The following is a 15,206-nucleotide window of genomic DNA, read 5'->3' as shown; positions in this document are numbered from 1 at the left end:
AAACAACACAATGTAACTCCAAGTCAATCACACTTCTGTGAAATCACACTGTCCATTCCGGAAGCAACACTGATTGACAATCAATTTCACATGCTGTTGTGCAAATGGAACAGACAACAGGTGGAAATTATAGGCACTTAGCGAGACACCCCCCAATAAAGGAGTGGTTCTGCAGGTGGTGACCACAGACCACTTCTCAGTTCCTATGCTTCTTGGATGATGTTTTGGTCACTTTTGAATGCTAGTGGTGCTTTCACTCTAGTGGTAGCATGAGACAGAGTCTAAAACCCACACAAGTGGCTCAGGTAGTGCAGCTCATCCAGGATGGCACATCAATGCGAGCTGTGGCAAATGGTCAGAAACAGGCTTCATGAGGGTGGTATGAGGGCCCGACATCCACAGGTGGGGGGTTGTGCTTACAGCCAAACATTGTGCAGGATATTTGGCATTTGTCAGAGAACACCAAGATTGGCAAATTCCCCAATGGCGCCCTGTGCTCTTCACAGATGAAAGCAGGTTCACACTGAGCACATGTGACAGACGTCATAGAGTCTGGAGACGCTGTGGAGAATGTTTTGCTGCCTGCAACATCCTCCAGCATGACCGGTTTGGTGGTTGGTCAGTAATGGTGTGGGGTGGCATTTCTCTGGAGGGCCACACAGCCCTCTATGTGCTTGCCAGAGGTAGCCTGACTGCCATTAGGTACCGAGATGAGATCCTCAGACCCCTTGTGAGACCATATGCTGGTGAAGTTGGCCCTGGGTTCCTACTAATGCAAGACAATGCTAGACCTCATGTGGCTGGAGTGTGTCAGCAGTTCCTGCAAGAGGAAGGCATTGATGCTATGGACTGGTCCATTGATAATTTTTGTGTAATTTTGTTGTCAGTACATTAAACTATGTAAAGACGAAAGTATTTCATACTATTAGTTCATTCATTCAGATCTAGGATGGGTCATCTTAGTGTTCCCTTTATTTTTTTGAGCTGTGTAGATAAAGACTCCCTACTTATCAAAGCTGGATGAAGTATTGAAGCACTGTAATAAACAAAAAACAACCTTGTGCACCATCATCCAAAGCTATCCTTCTATATACTATCTGCATCCATCTGTGGAAAGCTAGACTCAAGAAGACAAGACCGCTCAACAACACTATGGTATGGTAGGAGAACACAGCGCAAGAGACTTTGGCCACGACTGACCGCGAGCATCAACAAGTAGCGTGTGCTTGACAGCATTCACTGTATGGAAGGTCGTGATTTTTTTTTCTTGTAAAAACCTCTCCTCAAGTAGGTGTCCCTATTATTTTTAATACATTCCCCATTCTTATCAATAATGTCACTATAGCAGAGCCTATACTTTAGTAGTGAATGGATGCAATTGACTGATGACTCTTGTAGGCCCCTGGGGCCTGCTCCATTCTAACTTATATGATTCACGCGACAACATGTGAGCATAAACTTTAAACTGTATTTAATTGCATATGAGTTCCCTAGGAGCATAATGGGTGTTTTAATGGAAATCTCTGAATATAGCAAGGCTGTGATATTTTGGTTTATGCCAGATGAATTAAGCTAGGCTCACAAGGCCGTTTGATTCAAACCTGTTAAGGGTCCAATCGGCTTTTTTTTTCTTGAGCCAATTGAACCTTGAAATGGGTCGGATGCGAACGACTACTGCCGGGTCCCAACGGCCCCCATTCACTTGCATGGAGTCCGTTGGTGACCCAGTATTTTTAAAGGATTTTAGCAGAGAAAAAAATAGAGCTTGCACTTTTTTTTTCCTGCTAAACTTGATGGAACTGGCGACGAAGCTCCCCTAAGAAGCCGAACAGCAGTGTGAACGAACCTTACTGGTTTAACTATACTGACACCTTATTGAAATTTGAACACCATTTTATGAACTTGATGAATTGCACTATATATTATGTATATGATTTTTTCCTTTCTTCGTATATATCATCCATGTTTCCCTGCTTTTAAAGGTTTTTTTTCTTTTACACTGCATTTCAGTTAAAATGAAGATTATTGAATCAGGACTCGACAAGCGCCACTCATACTCTTTTCTCGTATTTGACATTTCATATGTATTTTAGTGTCAACAAAGTAAAATTTATTACAACAGGAGGTATGGATTAGGTGACCTACATTTGAGTTTTATACTATGAGTTGTAACATTATTGTCATTTTAAATACCTTGATGAAAAAGGTCAGGATGACCGAAACATTTAGGCTGGTAATTTTGGATCCATAGAACCAAGTGGATTATATTAACTGTGGATTTGCTGCTATGCCATCTTATACAAATATGAGCTCTCTATGAGCCTGACTAAGATAGCCAAGTAAGTAGAGCACTTGGTTATCTTTGTCAGGTCCATGGAGTTGAATAGAATGGCAGCAAGGACTTTACAAAACCTCTGACATCTTGTTGTATCTAAACCCTTGCAAGTCACAAGGTGTAGGAAAAGAAAAGGTAAAAGACCGAAAGCGGTGCTTCGCATATTACCCTTTATATTTAGAGAAGTGTAATGTGGGGAAAACGCACAGGTCTTATAGGTGGATGCTCACCAAAAGAAATTAATAATAGCGCATGTCACCCCGTAATGGGGTACTCGGTGATGTCCAGGGAGCTGCTGAGCCGGAAGGTCACAGGAAACAAGTGGCTACTTGTCCTGAGGCTGTCATCAATGGAAGGAGGAGAAAGGACCAATGTAGTCCAGGCGCTGCTCACCAGGTCATCAGATGTAGAGAAAAGGCCAAATATACCTTTGCTTAAATAAAATTTCATTTATTGTATAAAAATACTAAAAGGACAGATGATGCCTTTTATTCGGGTGTGTGATCTGAGGAAGGGGGGATCCCCCCTCGAAACGCGTCATCTGTCCTTTTATTATTTTTATACAATAAATTCAATTTTATTTAACCAAAGGTATATTTGGCCTTTTCTCTACATCTGATGACCTGGTGAGCAGCGCCTGGACTACATTGGTCTTTTCTCCTCCTTCCATTGAAGTCACAAGGTTGGGGTATTCACGTATCACACGTGCTTTTCCAGCACATCTGACAAATGCTCGATAAGACTAAGATTTGGGGAATTACGAGACCAAATAAACACTTTGACATTTTGGCCCTCATTTACTATTGCAAACCCGACATGTTTTATCGGGTTGTGCGCCAGATTGTCGCATTGCACCAGAATTTGTGCAAGAATTGAAAAAACCCCGACTAATTCTCCATTTTGCTAAGAAAACCCAGAAAAGGGACGTGGCCATATGGAAAGGGGGTGTGGTCTCAGAGAAGGGGCGTGTTCCCGACATTTTCACAAAAAAACAACATATTTACTAAGGTTTCCAAATAAAATGTGGTGGATTTGAGCTGAAGAAAACCCTACAGATCAGAACATGTGTAAAAAAAAAAGCAAAGTGTAGGAAAAGTGGAAAATGTAGAGAAGCCTTAGTAAATACCGTGGGAAATAAATTGTAGGGAATTAAAACCCACAAAGAAACCTACACAACACTCTTAGTAAATGAGGGCCTATGTCTTGTTCCTAAAACCATGTGTGAGTAATTTTTCATTGTGCCAGGGCGCAATATAGTTACATAGTTAGTAGGGCTGCACTATTTGGGAAGAATTTATGATTGCGATTATGGAGATAAATATTGTGATTGTGATACGCAATTGTGATATAATAAACAAATGGTGAAATCCATTTCATGTTCAATCCCCTTCTTTTATATAGCCCCCCCATTTCATGTTCATTCACTGAACATAAAATAGAGAAGATAGCATACAAAATGGGGAGAAACAAGCTTAATTCCTCCTTCACATTTCACGTGCCTGGTATAACCACACACTCTTTGGCGCTGTTGCGTTGTTCTATGGTGCAGCGCAACCACTTGGAAGGAAGCACCTTAAAGGGGTACTCCTGTGAAAAACATATATATATTTTTTTTAAATCAACTGGTGCCGGAACATTAAACAGATTTGTAAATTACTTCTATTTAATTCTACTTATCAGCTGCTCTGACCATAGTGCTCTCTGCTGACACCTCTGTCTGTCTCAGGAACTGTCAAGAGCAGGATAGGTTTTCTATGGGGACTTGCTCCTGCTCTGGACAGTTCCTGAGACAGACAGAGGTGTCAGCAGAGTGCACTGTGGTCAGACAGAAAATAAATTGAAAAATAAATGAACTTCCTGTGGAACATACAGCAGCTGATAAGTACTGGAAGGATTGCGATTTTTTAATGTAAGTAATTGACAAATCTGTTTAACGTTCTAGTACCCTTTGATTTAAAAAAAAAAAAAAAAAAAATCACCAGAGTACCCCTTTAAGGATCGGGAAGGGGGGGGGTTTGTTTTTTCCTCCTTGCCTTCTAACAGACAGAACGCTATCAATTCTCCACCTACAGACCTACATGTGGCTTGGTTTATCCACCACTAACTGTACTTTGTAACAACATCATTAATTTTACCCCCAAAATCTATTGTGAAACAAAACAAATATTTTTTGGGGGACAGAAATTGGGGGGAAAAAATTTGCGCAGTGCCCTTTTCAGTAAAAAAGACACATTATTTTTATTCTGCAGGTCCATACAATTACAATGATATGCAATTTATATAGGTTTTATTTTCATTTATTACCTAAAAATTACAACTTTTTGTAAAATAAATGAGTATAGTTATCCTTTTCTGACCCCTATAACTTTATCATTTTTCCATATACAGGGCTGTGTGAGGGCTTATTTTTTTGCGCCATGAACTGAAGTGTTTATCAAGATAATTTTTGTTTTGTTGGGACTTTTTGATCACTTTTTATTAATTTCTTTTTGTGACCAAAAATTTGCAATCCTGGTATTTGGTATTTATTTTTTTTTTGCATTTACACCATTGACCATGCCGTTTCAATAATGTTATATTTTAATAGTTTGGCCATTTACACCCGTATGTTTATGTTTATTTTTGTTTACATTATTTAATGTAAAAATAGGGAGGGGCTTATTCACATTTATTACCATTTTTTTTATTACAGTTTTTTTTAGTGCCCGTAGTGTTTTCCCAAACAGTATGTCTCAATTTGTTGCAATACTACAACTCCCAACATGCCCAGACAGTCTTTGGCTTTCCGGGCATGCTGGGAGTTGTAGTTTTGCAACAGCTGGAGACACACTGTTAGGAAAAAAATGCTATGGGGAATATTTTTTGCAATATTGTGATTGCAGACACTGATCAATGTTGCACCATAGCACTAAGCAGTGTTTTCTGCGCTACATTACTACAGGCTGATGAGGCTTCCTGCACTATTGGATGCACCAATCGGACGAGCCAGAGGCAGGTTAGGACCCCCCACCCATCCTTTCAGCTGATCAGAACCCTGCGGGTTTCCTGATTAGCTTCACTGAGCTACCTGCATGCATTTTCTGATGCGGCTTCTAAAAGGTTAATGCTGGAAATCACTCAGATCGGTGATGTTCGGCATTAGCCACTATGAAGTGAGCCACTCCTGTGCACGCTTCATACACCTGCAGGACGGCTGTGCCGTATATAAACAGCAGCCAGCCATGGTGGGGTTAACCTCCTCCAAGTGCTGGGCAGGGAAATAGTGAGATTCTGCATGGAAGCTGAGCATACAGCCACCACAGGGACCCCATACCTACTGGGTCCCCATACCTACTGGGACACCAGCCAGTCGTGCAGCAACATTAGGTTTGTCTATGAGTCATGGACAAGAGATGACTCATGGACAAGGTTGCATGAGCAGACACACCAATCACCTCCTAACACCACAATGGAGGGACACACCTCCTAACACCACAAGGGAGGGACACGGGGCATAAAAATTGATGTACATGGTCAGGATTAGATACTGAGTAAGGCTGGGTTCACATATGTCCGGCATCCAGCATATGTGAACTCAGCCTTGATCTCGACACAACTGATGCCACAACTGATGAGAAGTTGTCATCAGTTGTATGGCATCTGGCATCCATTGTTTCTGAAGGGCCATCCAAAGTGTCCAACCCTCTGACATCAAAATTGAGATGCTGGATTATTTTGACCTGTCCCATTGAAATTAATGGGATCAGTTCTAGCATCAGTTTCCCTCCGATGCACATTATTTTTACTTGTAACATTATTTGTTCTTCTTTTTGTGTGATCTGATTTTGTGTGCCAGTTTTTAATTAAAATTTCTAATCCTAAAAATCTTAATCTGCCTATCAGACTCCTTTGAGGGATAGTGTCAAATACATTCGCAAATCTAAAAACACTATATCCGCAGCCAACCCTCTCAAGGCTTCTGCTTACATCTTCATAAAAGCAATTTAGGCTGGTTTGATAACTTCTATCCTTATTAAACCCATGCTGGTCCATCAAAATGTTTTCTGTTGATGGAGGTCCCTGCTATTAGTAAATAACAATGCTATGAATGAGGGTACATGATCTGCACAAATGTTTAAGTAGATGGTATTTGTAAAAGTAATATTCACCTGAATGCAAGGTTTCCCAGCAGAACAATGCCTGGACCAAAACACTGCCTGGCTTGTCTTATTCCCATAGTTGCCTTATTCCCATAGTGTAGGTACTGTAATAGGTGGACAGGGTGCACTCTCACCATGGGCACTCTTACCAGTTTGCAGCTATGCATCCCCATACACAACAAGTTGCATAGCTAACATTAAAGGGGTACTGTCACGATTCGGCTAGCTGGATGTGGATCCACTGTGTCAGCGAGGGATTGGCGTGGACCGTGTCGGTGGACCGGTTCTAAGATGCTACTGGTATTCACCAGAGCCCGCCGCAAAGCGGGATGTTCTTGCTGCGGCGGTAGCAACCAGGTCGTATCCACTGGCAATGGCTCAACCTCGCTGACTGCTGAGAAGGCGTGGGACAGAAGGACTAGGCAGAGGCAAGGTCAGACGTAGCAGAAGGTCGGGGCAGGCGGCAAGGTTCGTAGTCAATGTGGATAGCAGAAGATCTGGAAACACAGGCTTTGGACAACACTAAACGCTTTCACTGGCACAAGGCAACAAGATCCTGCAAGGGAGTGGAGGAGAAGTGAGGTATTATAGCCAGGGAGCAGGTGGAAGCTAATTAGGCTAATTGGGCCAGGCACCAATCATTGTTGCACTGGCCCTTTAAATCTTAGAGAGCTGGCGCGCGCGCGCCCTAAGGAGCGGAGCCGCGCGCGCCAGGACATGACAGCCGGGGGCCGGGACAGGTAAGTGACTTGGGATGCGATTCGCGAGCGGGCGCGTCTCGCTATGCGAATCGCATCCCCGCCGGCAATGTCAGTGCAGCGCTCCCGGTCAGCGGGTCTGACCGGGGCGCTGCAGAGAGAGGAACACCGCGAGCGCTCTGGGGAGGAGCAGGGATCCGGAGCGCTCGGCGTAACAGGTACCCTCCGATGGAAAACAACATTTTCAACTGATCAACTGATGTCAGAAATGTAAATATAATTTATAAATTACCTCTAATTAAAATCTTAATCCTTCCAGTACTTATCAGCTGTTGTATGCTACAGAGGAAGTTCATTTCTGTCTGACCACAGTGCTCTTTGCTGAGACCTCTGTCCATGTCAAGATCTGCCCAGAGCAGGATAGGTTTGCTATGGGTATTTGCTTCTACTCTGGACAGTTCCTGACATGGACAGAGGTGTCAGCAGAGAGCACTGTGGTCAGACAGAAAGGAAATTTAAAAAAGATAAGAACTTCCTGTGGAGCATACAGCAGCTGATAAGTACTGGAAGGATTAAGATTTTTAAAAGAAGTAATTTACAAATCTGTTCAACTTTCCAGCCCCGGTTGATTTTAAAAACAATGTGTTCGAGCAGAGTACCCCTTTAACTTTTTCAGCAATTTGTGCTACATTAGCTCTCCTTTGGGATCGGTCCAGACAGGATAAACTTTGCTCCTCACTAGCTACAGTGAGCCTTGGGTACTTATGGCCCAGCTATTGGTTTACCAGTTGTCCTTCCTTTGAAGACTTTTAGAAGGCATTAACCACTGCATACTGGAAACACCCACTAAAGTCTGTAGTTTTGAAGATGCTAGTCGTCTAGCCATCACAATTTGGCCATTGTCAACTTATGTTCCTAACACCTCAGCTTTGAGTAGCGATTGATCATTTGTTGCCTGTATTTTCACTACATTAGAGCTGGGATGCTGTCGCTGGTGTTTCTGGAATGAGCTGACTAGAGACTGTGGGGAATAGTAATTTTGAAGACCAGAAGTGACAGAAGTAACATCTATCAATAACAAAAAAAAAAATAAGAGCTCTACCACAAATTATACAAGCATAGTATTACTATAGTTGATTAAGTCAAAACTAATCTGAAGAGCACCTTGTAGACTACTTTATTAGCTGCTTTACATGGTTAATGCTGGAAATAATTGAAGTGTTTACAGTACATCAGGAATAGTTGCTTTAGACAATGTCCTAGTCTGTGCTGACACCCACTCAGATAGCGGAGCTGTAAAATAAGATTTGTTTTACACTTTTATGTGAATGCTATGTCAAATATCCATAACTAAGGAAGGAACAAAACGTTCAGTATCAGAAAGAACTCTGATTTGTCTATGGTAGAAACCATAAATATATCATCTCCTGAGTAAATTATGCATTATTACTAGCATTGAGTAATTTGGGGTTATATCTGTGCTTGAAATAAATTGGAATAAATCATGCCTTCTCCCTGTAGATGGTAACTTTTCTAGCAATCTTAGAGATCCTAGTGATCTTAAAGGGGTACTCCGCCCCTAGACATCTTATCCCCTATCCAAAGGATAGCGGATAAGATGTCTGATGGCGGGGATCGCGGATGTCTGATCATGGGGACCCCTGCGATCTCCCTGCTGCACCCGGCGTTCGTATAGAGTGCAAGTCTATGGGAGGGGGCATGACGGCACGTCACGAGCCTCCACCTCACATCGCCAATCATCCGGCATGGCGAGACCCCCCGCAATCAGACATCTTATACCCTATCCTTTGAATAGGGGAAAAAATGTCTAGGGATGGAGTACCCCTTTAAGCTCCTGGATAAGGAAGACTGTTTTTAATGTTTGGTGGTAAAGATAACAACAGACCTGTGAGAATTTACTAATCTCAAACTAGTTCCGTTGATAGTCGGCTTACAAAGGAGACTGGCTGTTAGGCTTAAACTCACGATCTTAAAGAAGAACTCCCATTTATAAAAACAGATCCCCTATACTAAGGATAGGGGATAAGTGTCAAATCACGGGGAGGGGGGGGGGGTCCCACTGCTGGGACCCCCCTAGATCTTCTGCACTCATAGCCCTCCCATAGAGCTGCGTGGAGGGTGCAAGCCGGCTGCAGCTCCATGCTGTGGCCGACAAACCTCATTCAGGAGGAGAGCCGGGGCCCGATTTGGGAGATCGCGGGGTGTGATGTATTGAGTCCTGGCCCTGGTCTTCTCACTGGTGCTGGTGCCCAATACATCACACTGCCGCTTAGCCAATCACTGCGACATCACTGCGGCCAGCGATTAGCTGAGCCCCAATGTGAGATGTCGACCAGAAGAAGAAGGAAGAGGATTGCTGGGGAGGCTGGGAGCGGAATACCAAAGGCACGCCTACGGGGGAGAGGCGGAAGGTAAGTCCAGGTTTTTTTCTTTTTTTTTGAAAAGCTGGCATTCCAAAGGCACTGGGGGAGAGGCGAGAGGTAAGTCCAGTTTTTATTCTTTCTTTCTTTTTTTTTTTTTTTTTTTTTTTTTTTGAAAGGCTGGCATTCTAGGTAAGTTTAGAAAAAAAAAAGTTAGATTCCAGAGTACTGCTTTAAGATAGTCATACACATATAAAAGCTGTTGGCTTTATATGTGTATGACTCCCTCCTGACCTGCACACATTGGAAAAGTTGGTCGGTCCTGTCGAAATCGGCAAATCAGGCCAACTGTAGGGGGGCCTTTAAGAAACTTTCATAGCTAGGAATAAAAAAAAAAAAGAAAGGGGGACATGCTCAAAACTTTTCCCTTTCCGACATTTAACAAACTCTGGCTTTATATTAAGCATATTTTACTGCATTTTCCACAGCTGATTTTGCAACCCATTGGCCCTCATTTATCAAAATGTGTGAGAGAAAACTGAGATGAGCTGTGATTGGTCGCTGTGTTAAAAATCTCTCCAGTTTTTCTCTCACATACAGTCAGGTCCATAAATATTGGGACATCGACACAATTCTAACATTTTTGGCTCTATACACCACCACAATGGATTTGAAATGAAACAAACAAGATGTGCTTTAACTCCAGACTGTCAGCTTTAATTTGAGGGTATTTACATCCAAATCAGGTGAACAGTGTAGGAATTACAACAGTTTGCATATGTGCCTCCCACTTGCTAAGGGACCAAAAGTAATGGGACACTTGGCTTCTCAGCTGTTCCATGTCCAGGTATGTTATTCCCTCTTTATCCCAATTACAATGAGCAGATAAAAGGTCCAGAGTTCATTTGAAGTGTGCTATTCGCATTTGGAATATGTTGCAGTCAACTTTCAAGACGAGATCCAAAGAGCTGTCAGTGAAGCAAGCCATCATTAGGCTGAAAAAACTAAACAAACCCATCAGAGAGATAGCCAAAACATTAGGCGTGGCCAAAACAACTGTTTGGAACATTCTTAAACAGAAGGAACGCAGCGGTGAGCTCAGCAACACCAAAAGACCCGGAAGACCAAGGAAACAACTGTGTAGGATGAACAACTGTGTAGGATGAATCAGGTTTGTCAAGGGTTGCGAGGCTACTGTGACAGTAGCCTCGCAACCCTTGACAAAGCTGATTCGTCAGCGAAACGTCGGGGAGGCCTACGGTCTAAAGTTTTAGTTGGCGTGGTTATAGGGGATCCATACAAACAGAGGTGTGAGGGACAGCGGTGTTATAGCGGACACTGGAATCACCAGTGGTCCGCAGTACGCAATTGAATAAGACACTGCAGTCCTGTCTAACACTCCTCTTAGTGTGTGAGCCTACTTACACCTTAGTACTATAATATCCCCATACCACAGCCAATTTTAACAAGTTTGGGGTCATATATTTTAATAAAGTTTAATAAAGTAAAAATGTTATAGGGAGGGTTCTAGTAAGGGTTTGTCCCCGCAAGGGGGTCTCCCCTTAAAGGTTGTTTATTAACCCCTTAAGGACCGGGGGTTTTTCCGTTTTTGCATTTTCGTTTTTTGCTCCTTGCCTTTAAAAAATCATAACTTATTGGTGGCTTATTTTTTGCGCCACCAATTCTACTTTGTAATGACGTCAGTCATTTTGCCCAAAAATCTACGGTGAAGCGGGAAAAAATAATAATTGTGCGACAAAATTGGAAAAAAAACGCTGTTTTGTAACTTTTGGGGGCTTCCGTTTCTACGTAGTACATTTTTCGGTAAAAATGACACCTTCTCTTTATTCTGTAGGTCCATACGATTAAAATGATACCCTACTTATATAGGTTTGATTTTGTCGGACTTCTGGAAAAAATCATAACTACATGCAGGAAAATTAATACGTTTAAAATTGTCATCTTCTGACCCCTATAACTTTTTTATTTTTCCGTGTATGGGGCAGTATGAGGGCTCATTTTTTGCGCCGTGATCTGAAGTTTTTAACGGTACCATCTTTGCATTGATAGGACTTATTGATCGCTTTTTATTCATTTTTAAATGATATAAAAAGTGACCAAAAATGCACTATTTTGGACTTTGGAATTTTTTTGCGCGCACGCCATTGACCGAGCTGTTTAATTAATGATATATTTTTATAATTCGGACATTTCCGCACGCGGTGATACCATATATGTTTATTTTTATTTACACTGTGTTTTTTTTTTTATTGGAAAAGGGGGGTGATTCAAACTTTTAATAGGGGAGGAGTTAAATGATCTTTATTCACTTTTTTTTTTTTTCACTTTTTTTTTGCAGTTTTATAGGTCCCATAGGGACCTATAACACTGCACGCACTGATCTTCTATGCTGATCACTGGTTTCTCGTAAGAAACCAGTGATCAACGATTCTGCCGCATGACTGCTCATGCCTGGATCTCAGGCACTGAGCAGTCATTCGGCGATCGGACAGCGAGGAGGCAGGAAGGGGCCCTCCCGCTGTCCTGTCAACTGTTCGGGATGCCGCGATTAGCCGCGGCTATCCCGAACAGCCCGACTGAGCTAGCCGGGAGCTTTCACTTTCACTTTTAGCCGCGCGGCTCACCTCTGAGCGCGCGGCTAAAGGGTTAATAGCGCGCGGCGCTGCGCGCTATTAGAGGTGGGTCCCGGCTTCACTATGACGCTGGGCCCGCCGTGATATGACGTGGGGTTACTGTTTAACCCCGCGTTATATCAGAAGAGCAGGACCAAGGACGTACCGGTACGTCCTTGGTCCTTAAGGGGTTAAGAACAAGCAGGAACTGAAGACAGTTGCAGTTGCGTTCCAGACTTCAGGCTGCAATTGACTGCAAAGGATTTGCAACCAAGTATAAAAAATTGAAAGTTTGATTTATGATTATTATTCTGTCCCATTACTTTTGGTCCCTTAACAAGTGGGAGGCACATATACAAACTGTTGTAATTCCTACACCGTTCACCTGATTTGGATGTAAATACCAATGACAATCTGCAGTTAAAGCACATCTTGTTTGTTTCATTTCAAATCCATTGTGGTGGTGTATAGAGCCAAAAATGTTAGAATTGTGTTGATGTCCCAATATTTATGGACCTGACAGTATATAATTGAAGACTCTGCATCTATAACTGCCCAGTCTATTAAAAGTTAACATTACTTGATCCCACACAGTGAACACTTTCAGAGAAAAAGAAATACCTGATGCCGTAACTACTGTATTTAGGCAACATCACTTAAAAAAGAATAAGGATTGAAAATCAATCAAAAAGTTGCATCTACACGTAAATGGTATCAATAAAAGCTACAGCTCAATCTGCAAAAAACAGCTGTCACACAACTCCATAAAGAAGAAAAAAATATATCTAGGGGGTCAGTTTTTAAGAATAATACAACATAAGAAGAACTATATAAAACTGCAATCAAGTTAATGGCAGAATTGTATATTTCTTCATTTTACCTAATAAATAAATATATATTTGTTTTGCAATACAATATACACTATAAGCAAGCTGCCATTACGAAGTACAACTTGTTCCACAAAAAAAAAAAAAGCCAGACTTTTTTTTTAAGGAAAAATAAAGTGAGAAAGAAAAATGAACATGCCATAGCCAAAAATCATTGTGGTAGGAAAGAGTTCTGTATGTTAAAGTATCCCTGCCATTAAAAAAAAAAAACATTTGAGATGTTACAGGAACCTTTCAAAAGTTTTGATTGGTTGGGGTCTCGGTGCTGAGACCCTCACTGATCAGCAGGAGAAGTCAGGAGAAGTGTGTGCTTAAGCGCTTTACTCCCGGGCTGACCGTGATTTCTGTTCTGTGGCCTCATTATAAATCTATGGGGCCATCCAGAGAAGCTGAACAGAGATCACTGCTAGCAGGGGAGTGCACACACACTTCTCCAGGTTCCTTCTGCTGATCTGTGGGGCTCTCAGCACTGAGACCCCAGGCCAATCAAAACTTATGACATGTCTCTGTGACATGTCATTTTTTTTTTAATGACAGGTATACTTTAATGGGTTAAATAAGGTTAAGGAGGGAAGAATTTCTTATAAGAATTTAAACACAAGAATAAGGGGGGGCAATCTGAGGTTAGTTGGGGAGAAGATCAGAAGCAATGTCAGAAAACACAATTCTGGGTGTGGAAATTAGAATAAAATAGTTACAGTATGCACAATGTGCAGCCATCCAGGCTTTTCCATGCAGCCTTTATCTGTTACTGCATCTATGTACTATACAGTTCCAGAGTGGTAAAGTACCAGATGCACGGATCCATGCACAGAGTATCATCTTTAGACCTCAATATGTTAAGCCTGTCTCATGCATTAATCTACAAAACTGAGAATTTTATTGGCTGTTATTCATGAATTATGTCATTAAAGAGGTTGTCTTATCTCAGTAACGCTTTTCCAATGCCCTGTCAGTGCATATGGACATAGTGGTCCCTTTCTCAGTTCCCGGAGTGTTTCTTGTTCTGGCAGAACAGGACTTTCCATACAATATAGACACTGCTAGGTACATGTATCTCTAGTATAAAAAGACATGTGTGCAGCTCACAGCTAAACTACCGTAATCTGAGGTTATCCTGGATATCACCAATACCCAACAGTGCTATACTAGGTTTCAAATCACACACAAATCTGGACCTCAAGGACATCACCAGATCCCAGGTGGAGCTGGTGCATAATAGAACTTTATAAATATAAATGGGGGAACCGTGCTTCCAATACATATGATAATTTAGTCGCAGTGATACTACTCAGTAGTGTGATCACGACTACTGAGGAATGGGTAATTTTATCATTTATAAGTACCCTGAAACGCATCTAGTCTGCACTGGTATCTACAGATGCACTACTACTAATATCAAATGGAGACTTCTTATTTCTATAGAGCGGCTCCAAAACCAGCCACAATAGCGGAACTACATCTTCCCATTACTCCCCTGTTACAGCTGTATTGGTGATGTCTGACGTCGGAGCTGCGGTCTTCGCTCCCGGCTTCCATCTTCTGCCATCGAGTTTACCGAAGATTCCGTGAGCGGCAACTTACCCCTTACCATCGGACTTGCTGTGTCTGCCAGCAGCCATACAAGACGTCCGGTGGGTAATAGGTGAGAGGTACACAGTACTAACTATTGCAGTATCGGTTGCCCCGGACCATCTAACCTCTGATGAGAGGCAAACTATTGTTTAGTTGGTATAAGTGAATTACAGCTACTAAATATCTATTGTATTAAAGGGGTATTCCAGACATTTTTTTATTTGACTATGCTACAGGGGCTGTAAAGTTTGTGTAGTCCATAATATAGTGTCTCTACCTGTGTGGGATGGTTTTCTCACAATTCTTATGTGATTTTCACCCCAATATTTATTTTTAACAGCATACAAAATGACTGTTGTCTCAGATTTTTCCCAGGTTGCAATGCGGCCGAGACCTGACTCACTAGTCAGCTGATGACAGGGAGCCTCTCTGCTTCAATGGGTGGAGTGATCGCTTGGTGGGAGAGAGATCAATCTGCAACTAATGTAACAGCTGTAGGCACCCTGATTGAAAACCACAGGTCTTCGAATGGATGCAGCTCATTTATGTTTCAATGGG

At 42.1% G+C, this 15,206-nt stretch overlaps 1 protein-coding gene across 19 annotated transcripts in view; it reads right to left on the bottom strand.

The window, feature by feature from the left end:
* Positions 1-15,206, bottom strand: part of MITF (melanocyte inducing transcription factor) — a 294,122-nt gene that overhangs the window by 34,405 nt on the left and 244,511 nt on the right. The window lies entirely within an intron of this gene.

This window comes from Hyla sarda, chromosome 6 (assembly GCF_029499605.1).
Source record: "Hyla sarda isolate aHylSar1 chromosome 6, aHylSar1.hap1, whole genome shotgun sequence".
Taxonomy (NCBI): Eukaryota; Metazoa; Chordata; class Amphibia; order Anura; family Hylidae; genus Hyla; species Hyla sarda.
Note: the sequence above shows the minus strand (reverse complement) of the source record. Positions and strands in the feature narration are given on the sequence as shown.